The 20,029-nt window shown below is 46.0% G+C and overlaps 86 non-coding genes and 1 pseudogene across 86 annotated transcripts; all 87 read left to right on the top strand.

The window, feature by feature from the left end:
• The first annotated feature begins 9 nt into the window (after positions 1-9).
• Positions 10-128, top strand: LOC148963202 (5S ribosomal RNA). Its single transcript, XR_016151430.1, has one exon. It is a non-coding gene; the product is annotated as a 5S ribosomal RNA (ribosomal RNA).
• Positions 129-294: 166 nt separating this feature from the next.
• Positions 295-413, top strand: LOC148963201 (5S ribosomal RNA). Its single transcript, XR_016151429.1, has one exon. It is a non-coding gene; the product is annotated as a 5S ribosomal RNA (ribosomal RNA).
• Positions 414-505: 92 nt separating this feature from the next.
• On the top strand, positions 506-624 carry LOC148963200 (5S ribosomal RNA). The gene has a single exon (XR_016151428.1). It is a non-coding gene; the product is annotated as a 5S ribosomal RNA (ribosomal RNA).
• A 92-nt stretch (positions 625-716) lies between these two features.
• LOC148963199 (5S ribosomal RNA) lies at positions 717-835 on the top strand. The gene has a single exon (XR_016151427.1). It is a non-coding gene; the product is annotated as a 5S ribosomal RNA (ribosomal RNA).
• Positions 836-1,007: 172 nt separating this feature from the next.
• LOC148963198 (5S ribosomal RNA) lies at positions 1,008-1,126 on the top strand. The gene has a single exon (XR_016151425.1). It is a non-coding gene; the product is annotated as a 5S ribosomal RNA (ribosomal RNA).
• Positions 1,127-1,218: 92 nt separating this feature from the next.
• LOC148963197 (5S ribosomal RNA) lies at positions 1,219-1,337 on the top strand. The gene has a single exon (XR_016151424.1). It is a non-coding gene; the product is annotated as a 5S ribosomal RNA (ribosomal RNA).
• Positions 1,338-1,429: 92 nt separating this feature from the next.
• On the top strand, positions 1,430-1,548 carry LOC148963196 (5S ribosomal RNA). The gene has a single exon (XR_016151423.1). It is a non-coding gene; the product is annotated as a 5S ribosomal RNA (ribosomal RNA).
• A 92-nt stretch (positions 1,549-1,640) lies between these two features.
• LOC148963195 (5S ribosomal RNA) lies at positions 1,641-1,759 on the top strand. The gene has a single exon (XR_016151422.1). It is a non-coding gene; the product is annotated as a 5S ribosomal RNA (ribosomal RNA).
• Positions 1,760-1,926: 167 nt separating this feature from the next.
• Positions 1,927-2,045, top strand: LOC148963194 (5S ribosomal RNA). Its single transcript, XR_016151421.1, has one exon. It is a non-coding gene; the product is annotated as a 5S ribosomal RNA (ribosomal RNA).
• A 92-nt stretch (positions 2,046-2,137) lies between these two features.
• On the top strand, positions 2,138-2,256 carry LOC148963193 (5S ribosomal RNA). The gene has a single exon (XR_016151420.1). It is a non-coding gene; the product is annotated as a 5S ribosomal RNA (ribosomal RNA).
• A 92-nt stretch (positions 2,257-2,348) lies between these two features.
• Positions 2,349-2,467, top strand: LOC148963192 (5S ribosomal RNA). Its single transcript, XR_016151419.1, has one exon. It is a non-coding gene; the product is annotated as a 5S ribosomal RNA (ribosomal RNA).
• A 172-nt stretch (positions 2,468-2,639) lies between these two features.
• On the top strand, positions 2,640-2,758 carry LOC148963191 (5S ribosomal RNA). The gene has a single exon (XR_016151418.1). It is a non-coding gene; the product is annotated as a 5S ribosomal RNA (ribosomal RNA).
• Positions 2,759-2,850: 92 nt separating this feature from the next.
• LOC148963190 (5S ribosomal RNA) lies at positions 2,851-2,969 on the top strand. Its single transcript, XR_016151417.1, has one exon. It is a non-coding gene; the product is annotated as a 5S ribosomal RNA (ribosomal RNA).
• A 92-nt stretch (positions 2,970-3,061) lies between these two features.
• LOC148963189 (5S ribosomal RNA) lies at positions 3,062-3,180 on the top strand. The gene has a single exon (XR_016151416.1). It is a non-coding gene; the product is annotated as a 5S ribosomal RNA (ribosomal RNA).
• Positions 3,181-3,272: 92 nt separating this feature from the next.
• Positions 3,273-3,391, top strand: LOC148963188 (5S ribosomal RNA). The gene has a single exon (XR_016151414.1). It is a non-coding gene; the product is annotated as a 5S ribosomal RNA (ribosomal RNA).
• A 92-nt stretch (positions 3,392-3,483) lies between these two features.
• Positions 3,484-3,602, top strand: LOC148963187 (5S ribosomal RNA). Its single transcript, XR_016151413.1, has one exon. It is a non-coding gene; the product is annotated as a 5S ribosomal RNA (ribosomal RNA).
• Positions 3,603-3,769: 167 nt separating this feature from the next.
• Positions 3,770-3,888, top strand: LOC148963186 (5S ribosomal RNA). The gene has a single exon (XR_016151412.1). It is a non-coding gene; the product is annotated as a 5S ribosomal RNA (ribosomal RNA).
• Positions 3,889-3,980: 92 nt separating this feature from the next.
• On the top strand, positions 3,981-4,099 carry LOC148963185 (5S ribosomal RNA). Its single transcript, XR_016151411.1, has one exon. It is a non-coding gene; the product is annotated as a 5S ribosomal RNA (ribosomal RNA).
• A 92-nt stretch (positions 4,100-4,191) lies between these two features.
• On the top strand, positions 4,192-4,310 carry LOC148963184 (5S ribosomal RNA). Its single transcript, XR_016151410.1, has one exon. It is a non-coding gene; the product is annotated as a 5S ribosomal RNA (ribosomal RNA).
• A 92-nt stretch (positions 4,311-4,402) lies between these two features.
• Positions 4,403-4,521, top strand: LOC148963183 (5S ribosomal RNA). Its single transcript, XR_016151408.1, has one exon. It is a non-coding gene; the product is annotated as a 5S ribosomal RNA (ribosomal RNA).
• Positions 4,522-4,613: 92 nt separating this feature from the next.
• On the top strand, positions 4,614-4,732 carry LOC148963182 (5S ribosomal RNA). The gene has a single exon (XR_016151407.1). It is a non-coding gene; the product is annotated as a 5S ribosomal RNA (ribosomal RNA).
• A 166-nt stretch (positions 4,733-4,898) lies between these two features.
• LOC148963181 (5S ribosomal RNA) lies at positions 4,899-5,017 on the top strand. Its single transcript, XR_016151406.1, has one exon. It is a non-coding gene; the product is annotated as a 5S ribosomal RNA (ribosomal RNA).
• Positions 5,018-5,109: 92 nt separating this feature from the next.
• LOC148963180 (5S ribosomal RNA) lies at positions 5,110-5,228 on the top strand. The gene has a single exon (XR_016151405.1). It is a non-coding gene; the product is annotated as a 5S ribosomal RNA (ribosomal RNA).
• Positions 5,229-5,320: 92 nt separating this feature from the next.
• On the top strand, positions 5,321-5,439 carry LOC148963179 (5S ribosomal RNA). Its single transcript, XR_016151404.1, has one exon. It is a non-coding gene; the product is annotated as a 5S ribosomal RNA (ribosomal RNA).
• A 92-nt stretch (positions 5,440-5,531) lies between these two features.
• Positions 5,532-5,650, top strand: LOC148963178 (5S ribosomal RNA). Its single transcript, XR_016151402.1, has one exon. It is a non-coding gene; the product is annotated as a 5S ribosomal RNA (ribosomal RNA).
• Positions 5,651-5,742: 92 nt separating this feature from the next.
• Positions 5,743-5,861, top strand: LOC148963177 (5S ribosomal RNA). The gene has a single exon (XR_016151401.1). It is a non-coding gene; the product is annotated as a 5S ribosomal RNA (ribosomal RNA).
• A 168-nt stretch (positions 5,862-6,029) lies between these two features.
• On the top strand, positions 6,030-6,148 carry LOC148963176 (5S ribosomal RNA). The gene has a single exon (XR_016151400.1). It is a non-coding gene; the product is annotated as a 5S ribosomal RNA (ribosomal RNA).
• Positions 6,149-6,240: 92 nt separating this feature from the next.
• Positions 6,241-6,359, top strand: LOC148963175 (5S ribosomal RNA). The gene has a single exon (XR_016151399.1). It is a non-coding gene; the product is annotated as a 5S ribosomal RNA (ribosomal RNA).
• Positions 6,360-6,526: 167 nt separating this feature from the next.
• On the top strand, positions 6,527-6,645 carry LOC148963174 (5S ribosomal RNA). The gene has a single exon (XR_016151398.1). It is a non-coding gene; the product is annotated as a 5S ribosomal RNA (ribosomal RNA).
• Positions 6,646-6,737: 92 nt separating this feature from the next.
• Positions 6,738-6,856, top strand: LOC148963173 (5S ribosomal RNA). The gene has a single exon (XR_016151396.1). It is a non-coding gene; the product is annotated as a 5S ribosomal RNA (ribosomal RNA).
• A 92-nt stretch (positions 6,857-6,948) lies between these two features.
• On the top strand, positions 6,949-7,067 carry LOC148963172 (5S ribosomal RNA). The gene has a single exon (XR_016151395.1). It is a non-coding gene; the product is annotated as a 5S ribosomal RNA (ribosomal RNA).
• Positions 7,068-7,159: 92 nt separating this feature from the next.
• Positions 7,160-7,278, top strand: LOC148963171 (5S ribosomal RNA). Its single transcript, XR_016151394.1, has one exon. It is a non-coding gene; the product is annotated as a 5S ribosomal RNA (ribosomal RNA).
• A 92-nt stretch (positions 7,279-7,370) lies between these two features.
• Positions 7,371-7,489, top strand: LOC148963170 (5S ribosomal RNA). The gene has a single exon (XR_016151393.1). It is a non-coding gene; the product is annotated as a 5S ribosomal RNA (ribosomal RNA).
• Positions 7,490-7,655: 166 nt separating this feature from the next.
• LOC148963169 (5S ribosomal RNA) lies at positions 7,656-7,774 on the top strand. Its single transcript, XR_016151392.1, has one exon. It is a non-coding gene; the product is annotated as a 5S ribosomal RNA (ribosomal RNA).
• Positions 7,775-7,866: 92 nt separating this feature from the next.
• LOC148963168 (5S ribosomal RNA) lies at positions 7,867-7,985 on the top strand. The gene has a single exon (XR_016151390.1). It is a non-coding gene; the product is annotated as a 5S ribosomal RNA (ribosomal RNA).
• Positions 7,986-8,077: 92 nt separating this feature from the next.
• Positions 8,078-8,196, top strand: LOC148963167 (5S ribosomal RNA). Its single transcript, XR_016151389.1, has one exon. It is a non-coding gene; the product is annotated as a 5S ribosomal RNA (ribosomal RNA).
• Positions 8,197-8,288: 92 nt separating this feature from the next.
• On the top strand, positions 8,289-8,407 carry LOC148963166 (5S ribosomal RNA). The gene has a single exon (XR_016151388.1). It is a non-coding gene; the product is annotated as a 5S ribosomal RNA (ribosomal RNA).
• A 92-nt stretch (positions 8,408-8,499) lies between these two features.
• Positions 8,500-8,618, top strand: LOC148963165 (5S ribosomal RNA). The gene has a single exon (XR_016151387.1). It is a non-coding gene; the product is annotated as a 5S ribosomal RNA (ribosomal RNA).
• Positions 8,619-8,787: 169 nt separating this feature from the next.
• LOC148963164 (5S ribosomal RNA) lies at positions 8,788-8,906 on the top strand. Its single transcript, XR_016151386.1, has one exon. It is a non-coding gene; the product is annotated as a 5S ribosomal RNA (ribosomal RNA).
• Positions 8,907-8,998: 92 nt separating this feature from the next.
• On the top strand, positions 8,999-9,117 carry LOC148963163 (5S ribosomal RNA). The gene has a single exon (XR_016151385.1). It is a non-coding gene; the product is annotated as a 5S ribosomal RNA (ribosomal RNA).
• Positions 9,118-9,282: 165 nt separating this feature from the next.
• On the top strand, positions 9,283-9,401 carry LOC148963162 (5S ribosomal RNA). The gene has a single exon (XR_016151384.1). It is a non-coding gene; the product is annotated as a 5S ribosomal RNA (ribosomal RNA).
• A 92-nt stretch (positions 9,402-9,493) lies between these two features.
• LOC148963161 (5S ribosomal RNA) lies at positions 9,494-9,612 on the top strand. The gene has a single exon (XR_016151383.1). It is a non-coding gene; the product is annotated as a 5S ribosomal RNA (ribosomal RNA).
• Positions 9,613-9,704: 92 nt separating this feature from the next.
• Positions 9,705-9,823, top strand: LOC148963160 (5S ribosomal RNA). The gene has a single exon (XR_016151382.1). It is a non-coding gene; the product is annotated as a 5S ribosomal RNA (ribosomal RNA).
• A 92-nt stretch (positions 9,824-9,915) lies between these two features.
• LOC148963159 (5S ribosomal RNA) lies at positions 9,916-10,034 on the top strand. Its single transcript, XR_016151380.1, has one exon. It is a non-coding gene; the product is annotated as a 5S ribosomal RNA (ribosomal RNA).
• Positions 10,035-10,126: 92 nt separating this feature from the next.
• Positions 10,127-10,245, top strand: LOC148963158 (5S ribosomal RNA). Its single transcript, XR_016151378.1, has one exon. It is a non-coding gene; the product is annotated as a 5S ribosomal RNA (ribosomal RNA).
• Positions 10,246-10,413: 168 nt separating this feature from the next.
• On the top strand, positions 10,414-10,532 carry LOC148963157 (5S ribosomal RNA). The gene has a single exon (XR_016151377.1). It is a non-coding gene; the product is annotated as a 5S ribosomal RNA (ribosomal RNA).
• A 92-nt stretch (positions 10,533-10,624) lies between these two features.
• On the top strand, positions 10,625-10,743 carry LOC148963156 (5S ribosomal RNA). Its single transcript, XR_016151376.1, has one exon. It is a non-coding gene; the product is annotated as a 5S ribosomal RNA (ribosomal RNA).
• Positions 10,744-10,835: 92 nt separating this feature from the next.
• On the top strand, positions 10,836-10,954 carry LOC148963155 (5S ribosomal RNA). The gene has a single exon (XR_016151375.1). It is a non-coding gene; the product is annotated as a 5S ribosomal RNA (ribosomal RNA).
• Positions 10,955-11,124: 170 nt separating this feature from the next.
• LOC148963154 (5S ribosomal RNA) lies at positions 11,125-11,243 on the top strand. The gene has a single exon (XR_016151374.1). It is a non-coding gene; the product is annotated as a 5S ribosomal RNA (ribosomal RNA).
• Positions 11,244-11,335: 92 nt separating this feature from the next.
• On the top strand, positions 11,336-11,454 carry LOC148963153 (5S ribosomal RNA). The gene has a single exon (XR_016151373.1). It is a non-coding gene; the product is annotated as a 5S ribosomal RNA (ribosomal RNA).
• A 92-nt stretch (positions 11,455-11,546) lies between these two features.
• LOC148963152 (5S ribosomal RNA) lies at positions 11,547-11,665 on the top strand. The gene has a single exon (XR_016150959.1). It is a non-coding gene; the product is annotated as a 5S ribosomal RNA (ribosomal RNA).
• A 92-nt stretch (positions 11,666-11,757) lies between these two features.
• LOC148963151 (5S ribosomal RNA) lies at positions 11,758-11,876 on the top strand. The gene has a single exon (XR_016151372.1). It is a non-coding gene; the product is annotated as a 5S ribosomal RNA (ribosomal RNA).
• A 92-nt stretch (positions 11,877-11,968) lies between these two features.
• On the top strand, positions 11,969-12,087 carry LOC148963150 (5S ribosomal RNA). The gene has a single exon (XR_016153158.1). It is a non-coding gene; the product is annotated as a 5S ribosomal RNA (ribosomal RNA).
• Positions 12,088-12,179: 92 nt separating this feature from the next.
• On the top strand, positions 12,180-12,298 carry LOC148963149 (5S ribosomal RNA; annotated as a pseudogene).
• Positions 12,299-12,462: 164 nt separating this feature from the next.
• On the top strand, positions 12,463-12,581 carry LOC148963148 (5S ribosomal RNA). The gene has a single exon (XR_016151371.1). It is a non-coding gene; the product is annotated as a 5S ribosomal RNA (ribosomal RNA).
• Positions 12,582-12,673: 92 nt separating this feature from the next.
• On the top strand, positions 12,674-12,792 carry LOC148963147 (5S ribosomal RNA). The gene has a single exon (XR_016153410.1). It is a non-coding gene; the product is annotated as a 5S ribosomal RNA (ribosomal RNA).
• A 92-nt stretch (positions 12,793-12,884) lies between these two features.
• On the top strand, positions 12,885-13,003 carry LOC148963146 (5S ribosomal RNA). The gene has a single exon (XR_016153201.1). It is a non-coding gene; the product is annotated as a 5S ribosomal RNA (ribosomal RNA).
• Positions 13,004-13,095: 92 nt separating this feature from the next.
• LOC148963145 (5S ribosomal RNA) lies at positions 13,096-13,214 on the top strand. Its single transcript, XR_016151370.1, has one exon. It is a non-coding gene; the product is annotated as a 5S ribosomal RNA (ribosomal RNA).
• A 167-nt stretch (positions 13,215-13,381) lies between these two features.
• On the top strand, positions 13,382-13,500 carry LOC148963144 (5S ribosomal RNA). Its single transcript, XR_016151369.1, has one exon. It is a non-coding gene; the product is annotated as a 5S ribosomal RNA (ribosomal RNA).
• A 92-nt stretch (positions 13,501-13,592) lies between these two features.
• On the top strand, positions 13,593-13,711 carry LOC148963143 (5S ribosomal RNA). Its single transcript, XR_016151367.1, has one exon. It is a non-coding gene; the product is annotated as a 5S ribosomal RNA (ribosomal RNA).
• Positions 13,712-13,803: 92 nt separating this feature from the next.
• LOC148963142 (5S ribosomal RNA) lies at positions 13,804-13,922 on the top strand. Its single transcript, XR_016151366.1, has one exon. It is a non-coding gene; the product is annotated as a 5S ribosomal RNA (ribosomal RNA).
• A 172-nt stretch (positions 13,923-14,094) lies between these two features.
• LOC148963141 (5S ribosomal RNA) lies at positions 14,095-14,213 on the top strand. The gene has a single exon (XR_016151365.1). It is a non-coding gene; the product is annotated as a 5S ribosomal RNA (ribosomal RNA).
• Positions 14,214-14,305: 92 nt separating this feature from the next.
• LOC148963140 (5S ribosomal RNA) lies at positions 14,306-14,424 on the top strand. Its single transcript, XR_016151364.1, has one exon. It is a non-coding gene; the product is annotated as a 5S ribosomal RNA (ribosomal RNA).
• A 92-nt stretch (positions 14,425-14,516) lies between these two features.
• LOC148963139 (5S ribosomal RNA) lies at positions 14,517-14,635 on the top strand. Its single transcript, XR_016151363.1, has one exon. It is a non-coding gene; the product is annotated as a 5S ribosomal RNA (ribosomal RNA).
• A 92-nt stretch (positions 14,636-14,727) lies between these two features.
• Positions 14,728-14,846, top strand: LOC148963138 (5S ribosomal RNA). Its single transcript, XR_016151362.1, has one exon. It is a non-coding gene; the product is annotated as a 5S ribosomal RNA (ribosomal RNA).
• Positions 14,847-14,938: 92 nt separating this feature from the next.
• On the top strand, positions 14,939-15,057 carry LOC148963137 (5S ribosomal RNA). The gene has a single exon (XR_016151361.1). It is a non-coding gene; the product is annotated as a 5S ribosomal RNA (ribosomal RNA).
• A 167-nt stretch (positions 15,058-15,224) lies between these two features.
• On the top strand, positions 15,225-15,343 carry LOC148963136 (5S ribosomal RNA). The gene has a single exon (XR_016151360.1). It is a non-coding gene; the product is annotated as a 5S ribosomal RNA (ribosomal RNA).
• A 92-nt stretch (positions 15,344-15,435) lies between these two features.
• Positions 15,436-15,554, top strand: LOC148963135 (5S ribosomal RNA). Its single transcript, XR_016153090.1, has one exon. It is a non-coding gene; the product is annotated as a 5S ribosomal RNA (ribosomal RNA).
• A 92-nt stretch (positions 15,555-15,646) lies between these two features.
• LOC148963134 (5S ribosomal RNA) lies at positions 15,647-15,765 on the top strand. The gene has a single exon (XR_016151359.1). It is a non-coding gene; the product is annotated as a 5S ribosomal RNA (ribosomal RNA).
• Positions 15,766-15,857: 92 nt separating this feature from the next.
• On the top strand, positions 15,858-15,976 carry LOC148963133 (5S ribosomal RNA). The gene has a single exon (XR_016153215.1). It is a non-coding gene; the product is annotated as a 5S ribosomal RNA (ribosomal RNA).
• A 92-nt stretch (positions 15,977-16,068) lies between these two features.
• On the top strand, positions 16,069-16,187 carry LOC148963132 (5S ribosomal RNA). Its single transcript, XR_016151358.1, has one exon. It is a non-coding gene; the product is annotated as a 5S ribosomal RNA (ribosomal RNA).
• A 172-nt stretch (positions 16,188-16,359) lies between these two features.
• Positions 16,360-16,478, top strand: LOC148963131 (5S ribosomal RNA). The gene has a single exon (XR_016152972.1). It is a non-coding gene; the product is annotated as a 5S ribosomal RNA (ribosomal RNA).
• Positions 16,479-16,570: 92 nt separating this feature from the next.
• LOC148963130 (5S ribosomal RNA) lies at positions 16,571-16,689 on the top strand. The gene has a single exon (XR_016151356.1). It is a non-coding gene; the product is annotated as a 5S ribosomal RNA (ribosomal RNA).
• Positions 16,690-16,781: 92 nt separating this feature from the next.
• Positions 16,782-16,900, top strand: LOC148963129 (5S ribosomal RNA). The gene has a single exon (XR_016151355.1). It is a non-coding gene; the product is annotated as a 5S ribosomal RNA (ribosomal RNA).
• A 92-nt stretch (positions 16,901-16,992) lies between these two features.
• Positions 16,993-17,111, top strand: LOC148963128 (5S ribosomal RNA). The gene has a single exon (XR_016151354.1). It is a non-coding gene; the product is annotated as a 5S ribosomal RNA (ribosomal RNA).
• A 167-nt stretch (positions 17,112-17,278) lies between these two features.
• LOC148963127 (5S ribosomal RNA) lies at positions 17,279-17,397 on the top strand. The gene has a single exon (XR_016151353.1). It is a non-coding gene; the product is annotated as a 5S ribosomal RNA (ribosomal RNA).
• Positions 17,398-17,489: 92 nt separating this feature from the next.
• LOC148963126 (5S ribosomal RNA) lies at positions 17,490-17,608 on the top strand. The gene has a single exon (XR_016151352.1). It is a non-coding gene; the product is annotated as a 5S ribosomal RNA (ribosomal RNA).
• Positions 17,609-17,700: 92 nt separating this feature from the next.
• On the top strand, positions 17,701-17,819 carry LOC148963125 (5S ribosomal RNA). The gene has a single exon (XR_016151351.1). It is a non-coding gene; the product is annotated as a 5S ribosomal RNA (ribosomal RNA).
• A 92-nt stretch (positions 17,820-17,911) lies between these two features.
• On the top strand, positions 17,912-18,030 carry LOC148963124 (5S ribosomal RNA). Its single transcript, XR_016151349.1, has one exon. It is a non-coding gene; the product is annotated as a 5S ribosomal RNA (ribosomal RNA).
• A 92-nt stretch (positions 18,031-18,122) lies between these two features.
• LOC148963123 (5S ribosomal RNA) lies at positions 18,123-18,241 on the top strand. The gene has a single exon (XR_016151348.1). It is a non-coding gene; the product is annotated as a 5S ribosomal RNA (ribosomal RNA).
• Positions 18,242-18,407: 166 nt separating this feature from the next.
• Positions 18,408-18,526, top strand: LOC148963122 (5S ribosomal RNA). The gene has a single exon (XR_016151347.1). It is a non-coding gene; the product is annotated as a 5S ribosomal RNA (ribosomal RNA).
• A 92-nt stretch (positions 18,527-18,618) lies between these two features.
• Positions 18,619-18,737, top strand: LOC148963121 (5S ribosomal RNA). The gene has a single exon (XR_016151346.1). It is a non-coding gene; the product is annotated as a 5S ribosomal RNA (ribosomal RNA).
• Positions 18,738-18,829: 92 nt separating this feature from the next.
• LOC148963120 (5S ribosomal RNA) lies at positions 18,830-18,948 on the top strand. The gene has a single exon (XR_016151344.1). It is a non-coding gene; the product is annotated as a 5S ribosomal RNA (ribosomal RNA).
• A 92-nt stretch (positions 18,949-19,040) lies between these two features.
• Positions 19,041-19,159, top strand: LOC148963119 (5S ribosomal RNA). Its single transcript, XR_016151343.1, has one exon. It is a non-coding gene; the product is annotated as a 5S ribosomal RNA (ribosomal RNA).
• Positions 19,160-19,251: 92 nt separating this feature from the next.
• Positions 19,252-19,370, top strand: LOC148963118 (5S ribosomal RNA). Its single transcript, XR_016151342.1, has one exon. It is a non-coding gene; the product is annotated as a 5S ribosomal RNA (ribosomal RNA).
• Positions 19,371-19,538: 168 nt separating this feature from the next.
• Positions 19,539-19,657, top strand: LOC148963117 (5S ribosomal RNA). Its single transcript, XR_016151341.1, has one exon. It is a non-coding gene; the product is annotated as a 5S ribosomal RNA (ribosomal RNA).
• Positions 19,658-19,749: 92 nt separating this feature from the next.
• LOC148963116 (5S ribosomal RNA) lies at positions 19,750-19,868 on the top strand. The gene has a single exon (XR_016151340.1). It is a non-coding gene; the product is annotated as a 5S ribosomal RNA (ribosomal RNA).
• Positions 19,869-20,029: the final 161 nt, after the last annotated feature.

The raw sequence follows: 20,029 nt of genomic DNA, 5'->3' as shown, positions 1-20,029 counted from the left end.
GCAGATTTTGCTTACGGCCATACCACCTTGAGAACGCCCGAACTCGTCTGATCTCGGAAGCTAAGCAGGGTCGGGCCTGGTTAGTACTTGGATGGGAGACCGCCTGGGAATACCAGGTGCTGTAAGCTTTATTGTTTAAAAAAAAAAAAAAAAGAGTCAATGAAATGGTTCAAAAATCCTAAATTGTCTTTTTTCCCCCTCAAAATGCCTGAAATCGTCTCTGAGTTTCTTCAGAAAGCCTGAAAGAGTCTCTTTTTTTTTTCTTCAAATAGCCCAATTTTGGCAGCAGATTTCGCTTACGGCCATACCACCTTGAGAACGCCCGAACTCGTCTGATCTCGGAAGCTAAGCAGGGTCGGGCCTGGTTAGTACTTGGATGGGAGACCGCCTGGGAATACCAGGTGCTGTAAGCTTTATTGTTGGATGGGAGACCTAGTAAGCTTTATATGGTTTACTACCCTAATGTTCTAACCATTCAAATAGCCCAATTTTGGCAGCAGATTTTGCTTACGGCCATACCACCTTGAGAACGCCCGAACTCGTCTGATCTCGGAAGCTAAGCAGGGTCGGGCCTGGTTAGTACTTGGATGGGAGACCGCCTGGGAATACCAGGTGCTGTAAGCTTTATTGTTGGATGGGAGACCTAGTAAGCTTTATATGGTTTACTACCCTAATGTTCTAACCATTCAAAAAGCCCAATTTTGGCAGCAGATTTTGCTTACGGCCATACCACCTTGAGAACGCCCGAACTCGTCTGATCTCGGAAGCTAAGCAGGGTCGGGCCTGGTTAGTACTTGGATGGGAGACCGCCTGGGAATACCAGGTGCTGTAAGCTTTATTGTTTAAAAAAAAAAAAAAAAAAAAAAGAGTCAATGAAATTGTTCAAAAATCCTAAATTGTCTTTTTTCCCCCTCAAAATGCCTGAAATCGTCTCTGAGTTTCTTCAGAAAGCCTGAAAGAGTCTCTTTTTTTTTTCTTCAAATAGCCCAATTTTGGCAGCAGATTTCGCTTACGGCCATACCACCTTGAGAACGCCCGAACTCGTCTGATCTCGGAAGCTAAGCAGGGTCGGGCCTGGTTAGTACTTGGATGGGAGACCGCCTGGGAATACCAGGTGCTGTAAGCTTTATTGTTGGATGGGAGACCTAGTAAGCTTTATATGGTTTACTACCCTAATGTTCTAACCATTCAAATAGCCCAATTTTGGCAGCAGATTTTGCTTACGGCCATACCACCTTGAGAACGCCCGAACTCGTCTGATCTCGGAAGCTAAGCAGGGTCGGGCCTGGTTAGTACTTGGATGGGAGACCGCCTGGGAATACCAGGTGCTGTAAGCTTTATTGTTGGATGGGAGACCTAGTAAGCTTTATATGGTTTACTACCCTAATGTTCTAACCATTCAAATAGCCCAATTTTGGCAGCAGATTTTGCTTACGGCCATACCACCTTGAGAACGCCCGAACTCGTCTGATCTCGGAAGCTAAGCAGGGTCGGGCCTGGTTAGTACTTGGATGGGAGACCGCCTGGGAATACCAGGTGCTGTAAGCTTTATTGTTGGATGGGAGACCTAGTAAGCTTTATATGGTTTACTACCCTAATGTTCTAACCATTCAAATAGCCCAATTTTGGCAGCAGATTTTGCTTACGGCCATACCACCTTGAGAACGCCCGAACTCGTCTGATCTCGGAAGCTAAGCAGGGTCGGGCCTGGTTAGTACTTGGATGGGAGACCGCCTGGGAATACCAGGTGCTGTAAGCTTTATTGTTTAAAAAAAAAAAAAAAAAGAGTCAATGAAATGGTTCAAAAATCCTAAATTGTCTTTTTTCCCCCTCAAAATGCCTGAAATCGTCTCTGAGTTTCTTCAGAAAGCCTGAAAGAGTCTCTTTTTTTTTTCTTCAAATAGCCCAATTTTGGCAGCAGATTTCGCTTACGGCCATACCACCTTGAGAACGCCCGAACTCGTCTGATCTCGGAAGCTAAGCAGGGTCGGGCCTGGTTAGTACTTGGATGGGAGACCGCCTGGGAATACCAGGTGCTGTAAGCTTTATTGTTGGATGGGAGACCTAGTAAGCTTTATATGGTTTACTACCCTAATGTTCTAACCATTCAAATAGCCCAATTTTGGCAGCAGATTTTGCTTACGGCCATACCACCTTGAGAACGCCCGAACTCGTCTGATCTCGGAAGCTAAGCAGGGTCGGGCCTGGTTAGTACTTGGATGGGAGACCGCCTGGGAATACCAGGTGCTGTAAGCTTTATTGTTGGATGGGAGACCTAGTAAGCTTTATATGGTTTACTACCCTAATGTTCTAACCATTCAAAAAGCCCAATTTTGGCAGCAGATTTTGCTTACGGCCATACCACCTTGAGAACGCCCGAACTCGTCTGATCTCGGAAGCTAAGCAGGGTCGGGCCTGGTTAGTACTTGGATGGGAGACCGCCTGGGAATACCAGGTGCTGTAAGCTTTATTGTTTAAAAAAAAAAAAAAAAAAAAAAGAGTCAATGAAATTGTTCAAAAATCCTAAATTGTCTTTTTTCCCCCTCAAAATGCCTGAAATCGTCTCTGAGTTTCTTCAGAAAGCCTGAAAGAGTCTCTTTTTTTTTTCTTCAAATAGCCCAATTTTGGCAGCAGATTTCGCTTACGGCCATACCACCTTGAGAACGCCCGAACTCGTCTGATCTCGGAAGCTAAGCAGGGTCGGGCCTGGTTAGTACTTGGATGGGAGACCGCCTGGGAATACCAGGTGCTGTAAGCTTTATTGTTGGATGGGAGACCTAGTAAGCTTTATATGGTTTACTACCCTAATGTTCTAACCATTCAAATAGCCCAATTTTGGCAGCAGATTTTGCTTACGGCCATACCACCTTGAGAACGCCCGAACTCGTCTGATCTCGGAAGCTAAGCAGGGTCGGGCCTGGTTAGTACTTGGATGGGAGACCGCCTGGGAATACCAGGTGCTGTAAGCTTTATTGTTGGATGGGAGACCTAGTAAGCTTTATATGGTTTACTACCCTAATGTTCTAACCATTCAAATAGCCCAATTTTGGCAGCAGATTTTGCTTACGGCCATACCACCTTGAGAACGCCCGAACTCGTCTGATCTCGGAAGCTAAGCAGGGTCGGGCCTGGTTAGTACTTGGATGGGAGACCGCCTGGGAATACCAGGTGCTGTAAGCTTTATTGTTGGATGGGAGACCTAGTAAGCTTTATATGGTTTACTACCCTAATGTTCTAACCATTCAAATAGCCCAATTTTGGCAGCAGATTTTGCTTACGGCCATACCACCTTGAGAACGCCCGAACTCGTCTGATCTCGGAAGCTAAGCAGGGTCGGGCCTGGTTAGTACTTGGATGGGAGACCGCCTGGGAATACCAGGTGCTGTAAGCTTTATTGTTGGATGGGAGACCTAGTAAGCTTTATATGGTTTACTACCCTAATGTTCTAACCATTCAAATAGCCCAATTTTGGCAGCAGATTTTGCTTACGGCCATACCACCTTGAGAACGCCCGAACTCGTCTGATCTCGGAAGCTAAGCAGGGTCGGGCCTGGTTAGTACTTGGATGGGAGACCGCCTGGGAATACCAGGTGCTGTAAGCTTTATTGTTTAAAAAAAAAAAAAAAAAGAGTCAATGAAATGGTTCAAAAATCCTAAATTGTCTTTTTTCCCCCTCAAAATGCCTGAAATCGTCTCTGAGTTTCTTCAGAAAGCCTGAAAGAGTCTCTTTTTTTTTTCTTCAAATAGCCCAATTTTGGCAGCAGATTTCGCTTACGGCCATACCACCTTGAGAACGCCCGAACTCGTCTGATCTCGGAAGCTAAGCAGGGTCGGGCCTGGTTAGTACTTGGATGGGAGACCGCCTGGGAATACCAGGTGCTGTAAGCTTTATTGTTGGATGGGAGACCTAGTAAGCTTTATATGGTTTACTACCCTAATGTTCTAACCATTCAAATAGCCCAATTTTGGCAGCAGATTTTGCTTACGGCCATACCACCTTGAGAACGCCCGAACTCGTCTGATCTCGGAAGCTAAGCAGGGTCGGGCCTGGTTAGTACTTGGATGGGAGACCGCCTGGGAATACCAGGTGCTGTAAGCTTTATTGTTGGATGGGAGACCTAGTAAGCTTTACATGGTTTACTACCCTAATGTTCTAACCATTCAAATAGCCCAATTTTGGCAGCAGATTTCGCTTACGGCCATACCACCTTGAGAACGCCCGAACTCGTCTGATCTCGGAAGCTAAGCAGGGTCGGGCCTGGTTAGTACTTGGATGGGAGACCGCCTGGGAATACCAGGTGCTGTAAGCTTTATTGTTGGATGGGAGACCTAGTAAGCTTTATATGGTTTACTACCCTAATGTTCTAACCATTCAAATAGCCCAATTTTGGCAGCAGATTTTGCTTACGGCCATACCACCTTGAGAACGCCCGAACTCGTCTGATCTCGGAAGCTAAGCAGGGTCGGGCCTGGTTAGTACTTGGATGGGAGACCGCCTGGGAATACCAGGTGCTGTAAGCTTTATTGTTGGATGGGAGACCTAGTAAGCTTTATATGGTTTACTACCCTAATGTTCTAACCATTCAAATAGCCCAATTTTGGCAGCAGATTTTGCTTACGGCCATACCACCTTGAGAACGCCCGAACTCGTCTGATCTCGGAAGCTAAGCAGGGTCGGGCCTGGTTAGTACTTGGATGGGAGACCGCCTGGGAATACCAGGTGCTGTAAGCTTTATTGTTTAAAAAAAAAAAAAAAAGAGTCAATGAAATGGTTCAAAAATCCTAAATTGTCTTTTTTCCCCCTCAAAATGCCTGAAATCGTCTCTGAGTTTCTTCAGAAAGCCTGAAAGAGTCTCTTTTTTTTTTCTTCAAATAGCCCAATTTTGGCAGCAGATTTCGCTTACGGCCATACCACCTTGAGAACGCCCGAACTCGTCTGATCTCGGAAGCTAAGCAGGGTCGGGCCTGGTTAGTACTTGGATGGGAGACCGCCTGGGAATACCAGGTGCTGTAAGCTTTATTGTTGGATGGGAGACCTAGTAAGCTTTATATGGTTTACTACCCTAATGTTCTAACCATTCAAATAGCCCAATTTTGGCAGCAGATTTTGCTTACGGCCATACCACCTTGAGAACGCCCGAACTCGTCTGATCTCGGAAGCTAAGCAGGGTCGGGCCTGGTTAGTACTTGGATGGGAGACCGCCTGGGAATACCAGGTGCTGTAAGCTTTATTGTTGGATGGGAGACCTAGTAAGCTTTATATGGTTTACTACCCTAATGTTCTAACCATTCAAATAGCCCAATTTTGGCAGCAGATTTTGCTTACGGCCATACCACCTTGAGAACGCCCGAACTCGTCTGATCTCGGAAGCTAAGCAGGGTCGGGCCTGGTTAGTACTTGGATGGGAGACCGCCTGGGAATACCAGGTGCTGTAAGCTTTATTGTTGGATGGGAGACCTAGTAAGCTTTATATGGTTTACTACCCTAATGTTCTAACCATTCAAATAGCCCAATTTTGGCAGCAGATTTTGCTTACGGCCATACCACCTTGAGAACGCCCGAACTCGTCTGATCTCGGAAGCTAAGCAGGGTCGGGCCTGGTTAGTACTTGGATGGGAGACCGCCTGGGAATACCAGGTGCTGTAAGCTTTATTGTTGGATGGGAGACCTAGTAAGCTTTATATGTTTTACTACCCTAATGTTCTAACCATTCAAATAGCCCAATTTTGGCAGCAGATTTTGCTTACGGCCATACCACCTTGAGAACGCCCGAACTCGTCTGATCTCGGAAGCTAAGCAGGGTCGGGCCTGGTTAGTACTTGGATGGGAGACCGCCTGGGAATACCAGGTGCTGTAAGCTTTATTGTTTAAAAAAAAAAAAAAAAAAGAGTCAATGAAATGGTTCAAAAATCCTAAATTGTCTTTTTTCCCCCTCAAAATGCCTGAAATCGTCTCTGAGTTTCTTCAGAAAGCCTGAAAGAGTCTCTTTTTTTTTTCTTCAAATAGCCCAATTTTGGCAGCAGATTTCGCTTACGGCCATACCACCTTGAGAACGCCCGAACTCGTCTGATCTCGGAAGCTAAGCAGGGTCGGGCCTGGTTAGTACTTGGATGGGAGACCGCCTGGGAATACCAGGTGCTGTAAGCTTTATTGTTGGATGGGAGACCTAGTAAGCTTTATATGGTTTACTACCCTAATGTTCTAACCATTCAAATAGCCCAATTTTGGCAGCAGATTTTGCTTACGGCCATACCACCTTGAGAACGCCCGAACTCGTCTGATCTCGGAAGCTAAGCAGGGTCGGGCCTGGTTAGTACTTGGATGGGAGACCGCCTGGGAATACCAGGTGCTGTAAGCTTTATTGTTTAAAAAAAAAAAAAAAAAGAGTCAATGAAATGGTTCAAAAATCCTAAATTGTCTTTTTTCCCCCTCAAAATGCCTGAAATCGTCTCTGAGTTTCTTCAGAAAGCCTGAAAGAGTCTCTTTTTTTTTTCTTCAAATAGCCCAATTTTGGCAGCAGATTTCGCTTACGGCCATACCACCTTGAGAACGCCCGAACTCGTCTGATCTCGGAAGCTAAGCAGGGTCGGGCCTGGTTAGTACTTGGATGGGAGACCGCCTGGGAATACCAGGTGCTGTAAGCTTTATTGTTGGATGGGAGACCTAGTAAGCTTTATATGGTTTACTACCCTAATGTTCTAACCATTCAAATAGCCCAATTTTGGCAGCAGATTTTGCTTACGGCCATACCACCTTGAGAACGCCCGAACTCGTCTGATCTCGGAAGCTAAGCAGGGTCGGGCCTGGTTAGTACTTGGATGGGAGACCGCCTGGGAATACCAGGTGCTGTAAGCTTTATTGTTGGATGGGAGACCTAGTAAGCTTTACATGGTTTACTACCCTAATGTTCTAACCATTCAAATAGCCCAATTTTGGCAGCAGATTTCGCTTACGGCCATACCACCTTGAGAACGCCCGAACTCGTCTGATCTCGGAAGCTAAGCAGGGTCGGGCCTGGTTAGTACTTGGATGGGAGACCGCCTGGGAATACCAGGTGCTGTAAGCTTTATTGTTGGATGGGAGACCTAGTAAGCTTTATATGGTTTACTACCCTAATGTTCTAACCATTCAAATAGCCCAATTTTGGCAGCAGATTTTGCTTACGGCCATACCACCTTGAGAACGCCCGAACTCGTCTGATCTCGGAAGCTAAGCAGGGTCGGGCCTGGTTAGTACTTGGATGGGAGACCGCCTGGGAATACCAGGTGCTGTAAGCTTTATTGTTGGATGGGAGACCTAGTAAGCTTTATATGGTTTACTACCCTAATGTTCTAACCATTCAAATAGCCCAATTTTGGCAGCAGATTTTGCTTACGGCCATACCACCTTGAGAACGCCCGAACTCGTCTGATCTCGGAAGCTAAGCAGGGTCGGGCCTGGTTAGTACTTGGATGGGAGACCGCCTGGGAATACCAGGTGCTGTAAGCTTTATTGTTTAAAAAAAAAAAAAAAAGAGTCAATGAAATGGTTCAAAAATCCTAAATTGTCTTTTTTCCCCCTCAAAATGCCTGAAATCGTCTCTGAGTTTCTTCAGAAAGCCTGAAAGAGTCTCTTTTTTTTTTCTTCAAATAGCCCAATTTTGGCAGCAGATTTCGCTTACGGCCATACCACCTTGAGAACGCCCGAACTCGTCTGATCTCGGAAGCTAAGCAGGGTCGGGCCTGGTTAGTACTTGGATGGGAGACCGCCTGGGAATACCAGGTGCTGTAAGCTTTATTGTTGGATGGGAGACCTAGTAAGCTTTATATGGTTTACTACCCTAATGTTCTAACCATTCAAATAGCCCAATTTTGGCAGCAGATTTTGCTTACGGCCATACCACCTTGAGAACGCCCGAACTCGTCTGATCTCGGAAGCTAAGCAGGGTCGGGCCTGGTTAGTACTTGGATGGGAGACCGCCTGGGAATACCAGGTGCTGTAAGCTTTATTGTTGGATGGGAGACCTAGTAAGCTTTATATGGTTTACTACCCTAATGTTCTAACCATTCAAATAGCCCAATTTTGGCAGCAGATTTTGCTTACGGCCATACCACCTTGAGAACGCCCGAACTCGTCTGATCTCGGAAGCTAAGCAGGGTCGGGCCTGGTTAGTACTTGGATGGGAGACCGCCTGGGAATACCAGGTGCTGTAAGCTTTATTGTTGGATGGGAGACCTAGTAAGCTTTATATGGTTTACTACCCTAATGTTCTAACCATTCAAATAGCCCAATTTTGGCAGCAGATTTTGCTTACGGCCATACCACCTTGAGAACGCCCGAACTCGTCTGATCTCGGAAGCTAAGCAGGGTCGGGCCTGGTTAGTACTTGGATGGGAGACCGCCTGGGAATACCAGGTGCTGTAAGCTTTATTGTTGGATGGGAGACCTAGTAAGCTTTATATGTTTTACTACCCTAATGTTCTAACCATTCAAATAGCCCAATTTTGGCAGCAGATTTTGCTTACGGCCATACCACCTTGAGAACGCCCGAACTCGTCTGATCTCGGAAGCTAAGCAGGGTCGGGCCTGGTTAGTACTTGGATGGGAGACCGCCTGGGAATACCAGGTGCTGTAAGCTTTATTGTTTAAAAAAAAAAAAAAAAAAAGAGTCAATGAAATGGTTCAAAAATCCTAAATTGTCTTTTTTCCCCCTCAAAATGCCTGAAATCGTCTCTGAGTTTCTTCAGAAAGCCTGAAAGAGTCTCTTTTTTTTTTCTTCAAATAGCCCAATTTTGGCAGCAGATTTCGCTTACGGCCATACCACCTTGAGAACGCCCGAACTCGTCTGATCTCGGAAGCTAAGCAGGGTCGGGCCTGGTTAGTACTTGGATGGGAGACCGCCTGGGAATACCAGGTGCTGTAAGCTTTATTGTTGGATGGGAGACCTAGTAAGCTTTATATGGTTTACTACCCTAATGTTCTAACCATTCAAATAGCCCAATTTTGGCAGCAGATTTTGCTTACGGCCATACCACCTTGAGAACGCCCGAACTCGTCTGATCTCGGAAGCTAAGCAGGGTCGGGCCTGGTTAGTACTTGGATGGGAGACCGCCTGGGAATACCAGGTGCTGTAAGCTTTATTGTTTAAAAAAAAAAAAAAAAGAGTCAATGAAATGGTTCAAAAATCCTAAATTGTCTTTTTTCCCCCTCAAAATGCCTGAAATCGTCTCTGAGTTTCTTCAGAAAGCCTGAAAGAGTCTCTTTTTTTTTCTTCAAATAGCCCAATTTTGGCAGCAGATTTCGCTTACGGCCATACCACCTTGAGAACGCCCGAACTCGTCTGATCTCGGAAGCTAAGCAGGGTCGGGCCTGGTTAGTACTTGGATGGGAGACCGCCTGGGAATACCAGGTGCTGTAAGCTTTATTGTTGGATGGGAGACCTAGTAAGCTTTATATGGTTTACTACCCTAATGTTCTAACCATTCAAATAGCCCAATTTTGGCAGCAGATTTTGCTTACGGCCATACCACCTTGAGAACGCCCGAACTCGTCTGATCTCGGAAGCTAAGCAGGGTCGGGCCTGGTTAGTACTTGGATGGGAGACCGCCTGGGAATACCAGGTGCTGTAAGCTTTATTGTTGGATGGGAGACCTAGTAAGCTTTATATGGTTTACTACCCTAATGTTCTAACCATTCAAATAGCCCAATTTTGGCAGCAGATTTTGCTTACGGCCATACCACCTTGAGAACGCCCGAACTCGTCTGATCTCGGAAGCTAAGCAGGGTCGGGCCTGGTTAGTACTTGGATGGGAGACCGCCTGGGAATACCAGGTGCTGTAAGCTTTATTGTTGGATGGGAGACCTAGTAAGCTTTATATGGTTTACTACCCTAATGTTCTAACCATTCAAATAGCCCAATTTTGGCAGCAGATTTTGCTTACGGCCATACCACCTTGAGAACGCCCGAACTCGTCTGATCTCGGAAGCTAAGCAGGGTCGGGCCTGGTTAGTACTTGGATGGGAGACCGCCTGGGAATACCAGGTGCTGTAAGCTTTATTGTTGGATGGGAGACCTAGTAAGCTTTATATGGTTTACTACCCTAATGTTCTAACCATTCAAATAGCCCAATTTTGGCAGCAGATTTTGCTTACGGCCATACCACCTTGAGAACGCCCGAACTCGTCTGATCTCGGAAGCTAAGCAGGGTCGGGCCTGGTTAGTACTTGGATGGGAGACCGCCTGGGAATACCAGGTGCTGTAAGCTTTATTGTTTAAAAAAAAAAAAAAAAAAGAGTCAATGAAATGGTTCAAAAATCCTAAATTGTCTTTTTTCCCCCTCAAAATGCCTGAAATCGTCTCTGAGTTTCTTCAGAAAGCCTGAAAGAGTCTCTTTTTTTTTTCTTCAAATAGCCCAATTTTGGCAGCAGATTTCGCTTACGGCCATACCACCTTGAGAACGCCCGAACTCGTCTGATCTCGGAAGCTAAGCAGGGTCGGGCCTGGTTAGTACTTGGATGGGAGACCGCCTGGGAATACCAGGTGCTGTAAGCTTTATTGTTGGATGGGAGACCTAGTAAGCTTTATATGGTTTACTACCCTAATGTTCTAACCATTCAAATAGCCCAATTTTGGCAGCAGATTTGGCTTACGGCCATACCACCTTGAGAACGCCCGAACTCGTCTGATCTCGGAAGCTAAGCAGGGTCGGGCCTGGTTAGTACTTGGATGGGAGACCGCCTGGGAATACCAGGTGCTGTAAGCTTTATTGTTGGATGGGAGACCTAGTAAGCTTTATATGGTTTACTACCCTAATGTTCTAACCATTCAAAAAGCCCAATTTTGGCAGCAGATTTTGCTTACGGCCATACCACCTTGAGAACGCCCGAACTCGTCTGATCTCGGAAGCTAAGCAGGGTCGGGCCTGGTTAGTACTTGGATGGGAGACCGCCTGGGAATACCAGGTGCTGTAAGCTTTATTGTTTAAAAAAAAAAAAAAAAAAAAAAGAGTCAATGAAATTGTTCAAAAATCCTAAATTGTCTTTTTCCCCCTCAAAATGCCTGAAATCGTCTCTGAGTTTCTTCAGAAAGCCTGAAAGAGTCTCTTTTTTTTTCTTCAAATAGCCCAATTTTGGCAGCAGATTTCGCTTACGGCCATACCACCTTGAGAACGCCCGAACTCGTCTGATCTCGGAAGCTAAGCAGGGTCGGGCCTGGTTAGTACTTGGATGGGAGACCGCCTGGGAATACCAGGTGCTGTAAGCTTTATTGTTGGATGGGAGACCTAGTAAGCTTTATATGGTTTACTACCCTAATGTTCTAACCATTCAAATAGCCCAATTTTGGCAGCAGATTTTGCTTACGGCCATACCACCTTGAGAACGCCCGAACTCGTCTGATCTCGGAAGCTAAGCAGGGTCGGGCCTGGTTAGTACTTGGATGGGAGACCGCCTGGGAATACCAGGTGCTGTAAGCTTTATTGTTGGATGGGAGACCTAGTAAGCTTTATATGGTTTACTACCCTAATGTTCTAACCATTCAAATAGCCCAATTTTGGCAGCAGATTTTGCTTACGGCCATACCACCTTGAAAACGCCCGAACTCGTCTGATCTCGGAAGCTAAGCAGGGTCGGGCCTGGTTAGTACTTGGATGGGAGACCGCCTGGGAATACCAGGTGCTGTAAGCTTTATTGTTGGATGGGAGACCTAGTAAGCTTTACATGGTTTACTACCCTAATGTTCTAACCATTCAAATAGCCCAATTTTGGCAGCAGATTTTGCTTACGGCCATACCACCTTGAGAACGCCCGAACTCGTCTGATCTCGGAAGCTAAGCAGGGTCGGGCCTGGTTAGTACTTGGATGGGAGACCGCCTGGGAATACCAGGTGCTGTAAGCTTTATTGTTGGATGGGAGACCTAGTAAGCTTTATATGGTTTACTACCCTAATGTTCTAACCATTCAAATAGCCCAATTTTGGCAGCAGATTTTGCTTACGGCCATACCACCTTGAGAACGCCCGAACTCGTCTGATCTCGGAAGCTAAGCAGGGTCGGGCCTGGTTAGTACTTGGATGGGAGACCGCCTGGGAACACCAGGTGCTGTAAGCTTTATTGTTGGATGGGAGACCTAGTAAGCTTTATATGGTTTACTACCCTAATGTTCTAACCATTCAAATAGCCCAATTTTGGCAGCAGATTTAGCTTACGGCCATACCACCTTGAGAACGCCCGAACTCGTCTGATCTCGGAAGCTAAGCAGGGTCGGGCCTGGTTAGTACTTGGATGGGAGACCGCCTGGGAATACCAGGTGCTGTACTTTATTGTTTAAAAAAAAAAAAAAAAAGAGTCAATGAAATGGTTCAAAAATCCTAAATTGTCTTTTTTCCCCCTCAAAATGCCTGAAATCGTCTCTGAGTTTCTTCAGAAAGCCTGAAAGAGTCTCTTTTTTTTTCTTCAAATAGCCCAATTTTGGCAGCAGATTTCGCTTACGGCCATACCACCTTGAGAACGCCCGAACTCGTCTGATCTCGGAAGCTAAGCAGGGTCGGGCCTGGTTAGTACTTGGATGGGAGACCGCCTGGGAATACCAGGTGCTGTAAGCTTTATTGTTGGATGGGAGACCTAGTAAGCTTTATATGGTTTACTACCCTAATGTTCTAACCATTCAAATAGCCCAATTTTGGCAGCAGATTTTGCTTACGGCCATACCACCTTGAGAACGCCCGAACTCGTCTGATCTCGGAAGCTAAGCAGGGTCGGGCCTGGTTAGTACTTGGATGGGAGACCGCCTGGGAATACCAGGTCCTGTAAGCTTTATTGTTGGATGGGAGACCTAGTAAGCTTTATATGGTTTACTACCCTAATGTTCTAACCATTCAAATAGCCCAATTTTGGCAGCAGATTTTGCTTACGGCCATACCACCTTGAGAACGCCCGAACTCGTCTGATCTCGGAAGCTAAGCAGGGTCGGGCCTGGTTAGTACTTGAATGGGAGACCGCCTGGGAATACCAGGTGCTGTAAGCTTTATTGTTGGATGGGAGACCTAGTAAGCTTTATATGGTTTACTACCCTAATGTTCTAACCATTCAAATAGCCCAATTTTGGCAGCAGATTTTGCTTACGGCCATACCACCTTGAGAACGCCCGAACTCGTCTGATCTCGGAAGCTAAGCAGGGTCGGGCCTGGTTAGTACTTGGATGGGAGACCGCCTGGGAATACCAGGTGCTGTAAGCTTTATTGTTTAAAAAAAAAAAAAAAAAGAGTCAATGAAATGGTTCAAAAATCCTAAATTGTCTTTTTTCCCCCTCAAAATGCCTGAAATCGTCTCTGAGTTTCTTCAGAAAGCCTGAAAGAGTCTCTTTTTTTTTTCTTCAAATAGCCCAATTTTGGCAGCAGATTTCGCTTACGGCCATACCACCTTGAGAACGCCCGAACTCGTCTGATCTCGGAAGCTAAGCAGGGTCGGGCCTGGTTAGTACTTGGATGGGAGACCGCCTGGGAATACCAGGTGCTGTAAGCTTTATTGTTGGATGGGAGACCTAGTAAGCTTTATATGGTTTACTACCCTAATGTTCTAACCATTCAAATAGCCCAATTTTGGCAGCAGATTTTGCTTACGGCCATACCACCTTGAGAACGCCCGAACTCGTCTGATCTCGGAAGCTAAGCAGGGTCGGGCCTGGTTAGTACTTGGATGGGAGACCGCCTGGGAATACCAGGTGCTGTAAGCTTTATTGTTGGATGGGAGACCTAGTAAGCTTTATATGGTTTACTACCCTAATGTTCTAACCATTCAAAAAGCCCAATTTTGGCAGCAGATTTTGCTTACGGCCATACCACCTTGAGAACGCCCGAACTCGTCTGATCTCGGAAGCTAAGCAGGGTCGGGCCTGGTTAGTACTTGGATGGGAGACCGCCTGGGAATACCAGGTGCTGTAAGCTTTATTGTTTAAAAAAAAAAAAAAAAAAAAAAGAGTCAATGAAATTGTTCAAAAATCCTAAATTGTCTTTTTTCCCCCTCAAAATGCCTGAAATCGTCTCTGAGTTTCTTCAGAAAGCCTGAAAGAGTCTCTTTTTTTTTTCTTCAAATAGCCCAATTTTGGCAGCAGATTTCGCTTACGGCCATACCACCTTGAGAACGCCCGAACTCGTCTGATCTCGGAAGCTAAGCAGGGTCGGGCCTGGTTAGTACTTGGATGGGAGACCGCCTGGGAATACCAGGTGCTGTAAGCTTTATTGTTGGATGGGAGACCTAGTAAGCTTTATATGGTTTACTACCCTAATGTTCTAACCATTCAAATAGCCCAATTTTGGCAGCAGATTTTGCTTACGGCCATACCACCTTGAGAACGCCCGAACTCGTCTGATCTCGGAAGCTAAGCAGGGTCGGGCCTGGTTAGTACTTGGATGGGAGACCGCCTGGGAATACCAGGTGCTGTAAGCTTTATTGTTGGATGGGAGACCTAGTAAGCTTTATATGGTTTACTACCCTAATGTTCTAACCATTCAAATAGCCCAATTTTGGCAGCAGATTTTGCTTACGGCCATACCACCTTGAGAACGCCCGAACTCGTCTGATCTCGGAAGCTAAGCAGGGTCGGGCCTGGTTAGTACTTGGATGGGAGACCGCCTGGGAATACCAGGTGCTGTAAGCTTTATTGTTGGATGGGAGACCTAGTAAGCTTTATATGGTTTACTACCCTAATGTTCTAACCATTCAAATAGCCCAATTTTGGCAGCAGATTTTGCTTACGGCCATACCACCTTGAGAACGCCCGAACTCGTCTGATCTCGGAAGCTAAGCAGGGTCGGGCCTGGTTAGTACTTGGATGGGAGACCGCCTGGGAATACCAGGTGCTGTAAGCTTTATTGTTGGATGGGAGACCTAGTAAGCTTTATATGGTTTACTACCCTAATGTTCTAACCATTCAAATAGCCCAATTTTGGCAGCAGATTTTGCTTACGGCCATACCACCTTGAGAACGCCCGAACTCGTCTGATCTCGGAAGCTAAGCAGGGTCGGGCCTGGTTAGTACTTGGATGGGAGACCGCCTGGGAATACCAGGTGCTGTAAGCTTTATTGTTTAAAAAAAAAAAAAAAAAGAGTCAATGAAATGGTTCAAAAATCCTAAATTGTCTTTTTTCCCCCTCAAAATGCCTGAAATCGTCTCTGAGTTTCTTCAGAAAGCCTGAAAGAGTCTCTTTTTTTTTTCTTCAAATAGCCCAATTTTGGCAGCAGATTTCGCTTACGGCCATACCACCTTGAGAACGCCCGAACTCGTCTGATCTCGGAAGCTAAGCAGGGTCGGGCCTGGTTAGTACTTGGATGGGAGACCGCCTGGGAATACCAGGTGCTGTAAGCTTTATTGTTGGATGGGAGACCTAGTAAGCTTTATATGGTTTACTACCCTAATGTTCTAACCATTCAAATAGCCCAATTTTGGCAGCAGATTTGGCTTACGGCCATACCACCTTGAGAACGCCCGAACTCGTCTGATCTCGGAAGCTAAGCAGGGTCGGGCCTGGTTAGTACTTGGATGGGTGACCGCCTGGGAATACCAGGTGCTGTAAGCTTTATTGTTGGATGGGAGACCTAGTAAGCTTTATATGGTTTACTACCCTAATGTTCTAACCATTCAAAAAGCCCAATTTTGGCAGCAGATTTTGCTTACGGCCATACCACCTTGAGAACGCCCGAACTCGTCTGATCTCGGAAGCTAAGCAGGGTCGGGCCTGGTTAGTACTTGGATGGGAGACCGCCTGGGAATACCAGGTGCTGTAAGCTTTATTGTTGGATGGGAGACCTAGTAAGCTTTATATGGTTTACTACCCTAATGTTCTAACCATTCAAATAGCCCAATTTTGGCAGCAGATTTTGCTTACGGCCATACCACCTTGAGAACGCCCGAACTCGTCTGATCTCGGAAGCCAAGCAGGGTCGGGCCTGGTTAGTACTTGGATGGGAGACCGCCTGGGAATACCAGGTGCTGTAAGCTTTATTGTTGGATGGGAGACCTAGTAAGCTTTATATGGTTTACTACCCTAATGTTCTAACCATTCAAAAAGCCCAATTTTGGCAGCAGATTTTGCTTACGGCCATACCACCTTGAGAACGCCCGAACTCGTCTGATCTCGGAAGCTAAGCAGGGTCGGGCCTGGTTAGTACTTGGATGGGAGACCGCCTGGGAATACCAGGTGCTGTAAGCTTTATTGTTTAAAAAAAAAAAAAAAAAAAAAAGAGTCAATGAAATTGTTCAAAAATCCTAAATTGTCTTTTTTCCCCCTCAAAATGCCTGAAATCGTCTCTGAGTTTCTTCAGAAAGCCTGAAAGAGTCTCTTTTTTTTTTCTTCAAATAGCCCAATTTTGGCAGCAGATTTCGCTTACGGCCATACCACCTTGAGAACGCCCGAACTCGTCTGATCTCGGAAGCTAAGCAGGGTCGGGCCTGGTTAGTACTTGGATGGGTGACCGCCTGGGAATACCAGGTGCTGTAAGCTTTATTGTTGGATGGGAGACCTAGTAAGCTTTATATGGTTTACTACCCTAATGTTCTAACCATTCAAAAAGCCCAATTTTGGCAGCAGATTTTGCTTACGGCCATACCACCTTGAGAACGCCCGAACTCGTCTGATCTCGGAAGCTAAGCAGGGTCGGGCCTGGTTAGTACTTGGATGGGAGACCGCCTGGGAATACCAGGTGCTGTAAGCTTTATTGTTGGATGGGAGACCTAGTAAGCTTTATATGGTTTACTACCCTAATGTTCTAACCATTCAAATAGCCCAATTTTGGCAGCAGATTTTGCTTACGGCCATACCACCTTGAGAACGCCCGAACTCGTCTGATCTCGGAAGCTAAGCAGGGTCGGGCCTGGTTAGTACTTGGATGGGAGACCGCCTGGGAATACCAGGTGCTGTAAGCTTTATTGTTGGATGGGAGACCTAGTAAGCTTTATATGGTTTACTACCCTAATGTTCTAACCATTCAAATAGCCCAATTTTGGCAGCAGATTTTGCTTACGGCCATACCACCTTGAGAACGCCCGAACTCGTCTGATCTCGGAAGCTAAGCAGGGTCGGGCCTGGTTAGTACTTGGATGGGAGACCGCCTGGGAATACCAGGTGCTGTAAGCTTTATTGTTTAAAAAAAAAAAAAAAAAGAGTCAATGAAATGGTTCAAAAATCCTAAATTGTCTTTTTTCCCCCTCAAAATGCCTGAAATCGTCTCTGAGTTTCTTCAGAAAGCCTGAAAGAGTCTCTTTTTTTTTTCTTCAAATAGCCCAATTTTGGCAGCAGATTTCGCTTACGGCCATACCACCTTGAGAACGCCCGAACTCGTCTGATCTCGGAAGCTAAGCAGGGTCGGGCCTGGTTAGTACTTGGATGGGAGACCGCCTGGGAATACCAGGTGCTGTAAGCTTTATTGTTGGATGGGAGACCTAGTAAGCTTTATATGGTTTACTACCCTAATGTTCTAACCATTCAAATAGCCCAATTTTGGCAGCAGATTTTGCTTACGGCCATACCACCTTGAGAACGCCCGAACTCGTCTGATCTCGGAAGCTAAGCAGGGTCGGGCCTGGTTAGTACTTGGATGGGAGACCGCCTGGGAATACCAGGTGCTGTAAGCTTTATTGTTGGATGGGAGACCTAGTAAGCTTTACATGGTTTACTACCCTAATGTTCTAACCATTCAAATAGCCCAATTTTGGCAGCAGATTTCGCTTACGGCCATACCACCTTGAGAACGCCCGAACTCGTCTGATCTCGGAAGCTAAGCAGGGTCGGGCCTGGTTAGTACTTGGATGGGAGACCGCCTGGGAATACCAGGTGCTGTAAGCTTTATTGTTGGATGGGAGACCTAGTAAGCTTTATATGGTTTACTACCCTAATGTTCTAACCATTCAAATAGCCCAATTTTGGCAGCAGATTTTGCTTACGGCCATACCACCTTGAGAACGCCCGAACTCGTCTGATCTCGGAAGCTAAGCAGGGTCGGGCCTGGTTAGTACTTGGATGGGAGACCGCCTGGGAATACCAGGTGCTGTAAGCTTTATTGTTGGATGGGAGACCTAGTAAGCTTTATATGGTTTACTACCCTAATGTTCTAACCATTCAAATAGCCCAATTTTGGCAGCAGATTTTGCTTACGGCCATACCACCTTGAGAACGCCCGAACTCGTCTGATCTCGGAAGCTAAGCAGGGTCGGGCCTGGTTAGTACTTGGATGGGAGACCGCCTGGGAATACCAGGTGCTGTAAGCTTTATTGTTTAAAAAAAAAAAAAAAAGAGTCAATGAAATGGTTCAAAAATCCTAAATTGTCTTTTTTCCCCCTCAAAATGCCTGAAATCGTCTCTGAGTTTCTTCAGAAAGCCTGAAAGAGTCTCTTTTTTTTTTCTTCAAATAGCCCAATTTTGGCAGCAGATTTCGCTTACGGCCATACCACCTTGAGAACGCCCGAACTCGTCTGATCTCGGAAGCTAAGCAGGGTCGGGCCTGGTTAGTACTTGGATGGGAGACCGCCTGGGAATACCAGGTGCTGTAAGCTTTATTGTTGGATGGGAGACCTAGTAAGCTTTATATGGTTTACTACCCTAATGTTCTAACCATTCAAATAGCCCAATTTTGGCAGCAGATTTTGCTTACGGCCATACCACCTTGAGAACGCCCGAACTCGTCTGATCTCGGAAGCTAAGCAGGGTCGGGCCTGGTTAGTACTTGGATGGGAGACCGCCTGGGAATACCAGGTGCTGTAAGCTTTATTGTTGGATGGGAGACCTAGTAAGCTTTATATGGTTTACTACCCTAATGTTCTAACCATTCAAATAGCCCAATTTTGGCAGCAGATTTTGCTTACGGCCATACCACCTTGAGAACGCCCGAACTCGTCTGATCTCGGAAGCTAAGCAGGGTCGGGCCTGGTTAGTACTTGGATGGGAGACCGCCTGGGAATACCAGGTGCTGTAAGCTTTATTGTTGGATGGGAGACCTAGTAAGCTTTATATGGTTTACTACCCTAATGTTCTAACCATTCAAATAGCCCAATTTTGGCAGCAGATTTTGCTTACGGCCATACCACCTTGAGAACGCCCGAACTCGTCTGATCTCGGAAGCTAAGCAGGGTCGGGCCTGGTTAGTACTTGGATGGGAGACCGCCTGGGAATACCAGGTGCTGTAAGCTTTATTGTTGGATGGGAGACCTAGTAAGCTTTATATGTTTTACTACCCTAATGTTCTAACCATTCAAATAGCCCAATTTTGGCAGCAGATTTTGCTTACGGCCATACCACCTTGAGAACGCCCGAACTCGTCTGATCTCGGAAGCTAAGCAGGGTCGGGCCTGGTTAGTACTTGGATGGGAGACCGCCTGGGAATACCAGGTGCTGTAAGCTTTATTGTTTAAAAAAAAAAAAAAAAAAGAGTCAATGAAATGGTTCAAAAATCCTAAATTGTCTTTTTTCCCCCTCAAAATGCCTGAAATCGTCTCTGAGTTTCTTCAGAAAGCCTGAAAGAGTCTCTTTTTTTTTTCTTCAAATAGCCCAATTTTGGCAGCAGATTTCGCTTACGGCCATACCACCTTGAGAACGCCCGAACTCGTCTGATCTCGGAAGCTAAGCAGGGTCGGGCCTGGTTAGTACTTGGATGGGAGACCGCCTGGGAATACCAGGTGCTGTAAGCTTTATTGTTGGATGGGAGACCTAGTAAGCTTTATATGGTTTACTACCCTAATGTTCTAACCATTCAAATAGCCCAATTTTGGCAGCAGATTTTGCTTACGGCCATACCACCTTGAGAACGCCCGAACTCGTCTGATCTCGGAAGCTAAGCAGGGTCGGGCCTGGTTAGTACTTGGATGGGAGACCGCCTGGGAATACCAGGTGCTGTAAGCTTTATTGTTTAAAAAAAAAAAAAAAAAGAGTCAATGAAATGGTTCAAAAATCCTAAATTGTCTTTTTTCCCCCTCAAAATGCCTGAAATCGTCTCTGAGTTTCTTCAGAAAGCCTGAAAGAGTCTCTTTTTTTTTTCTTCAAATAGCCCAATTTTGGCAGCA

The sequence above is a fragment of the Pimephales promelas genome (assembly GCF_988280905.1).
Source record: "Pimephales promelas chromosome 3 unlocalized genomic scaffold, fPimPro1.hap1.1 SUPER_3_unloc_1, whole genome shotgun sequence".
Taxonomy (NCBI): Eukaryota; Metazoa; Chordata; class Actinopteri; order Cypriniformes; family Leuciscidae; genus Pimephales; species Pimephales promelas.
The sequence above is the reverse complement of the archived record's forward strand: the minus strand, read 5'-3'. Positions and strand labels throughout refer to the sequence as shown.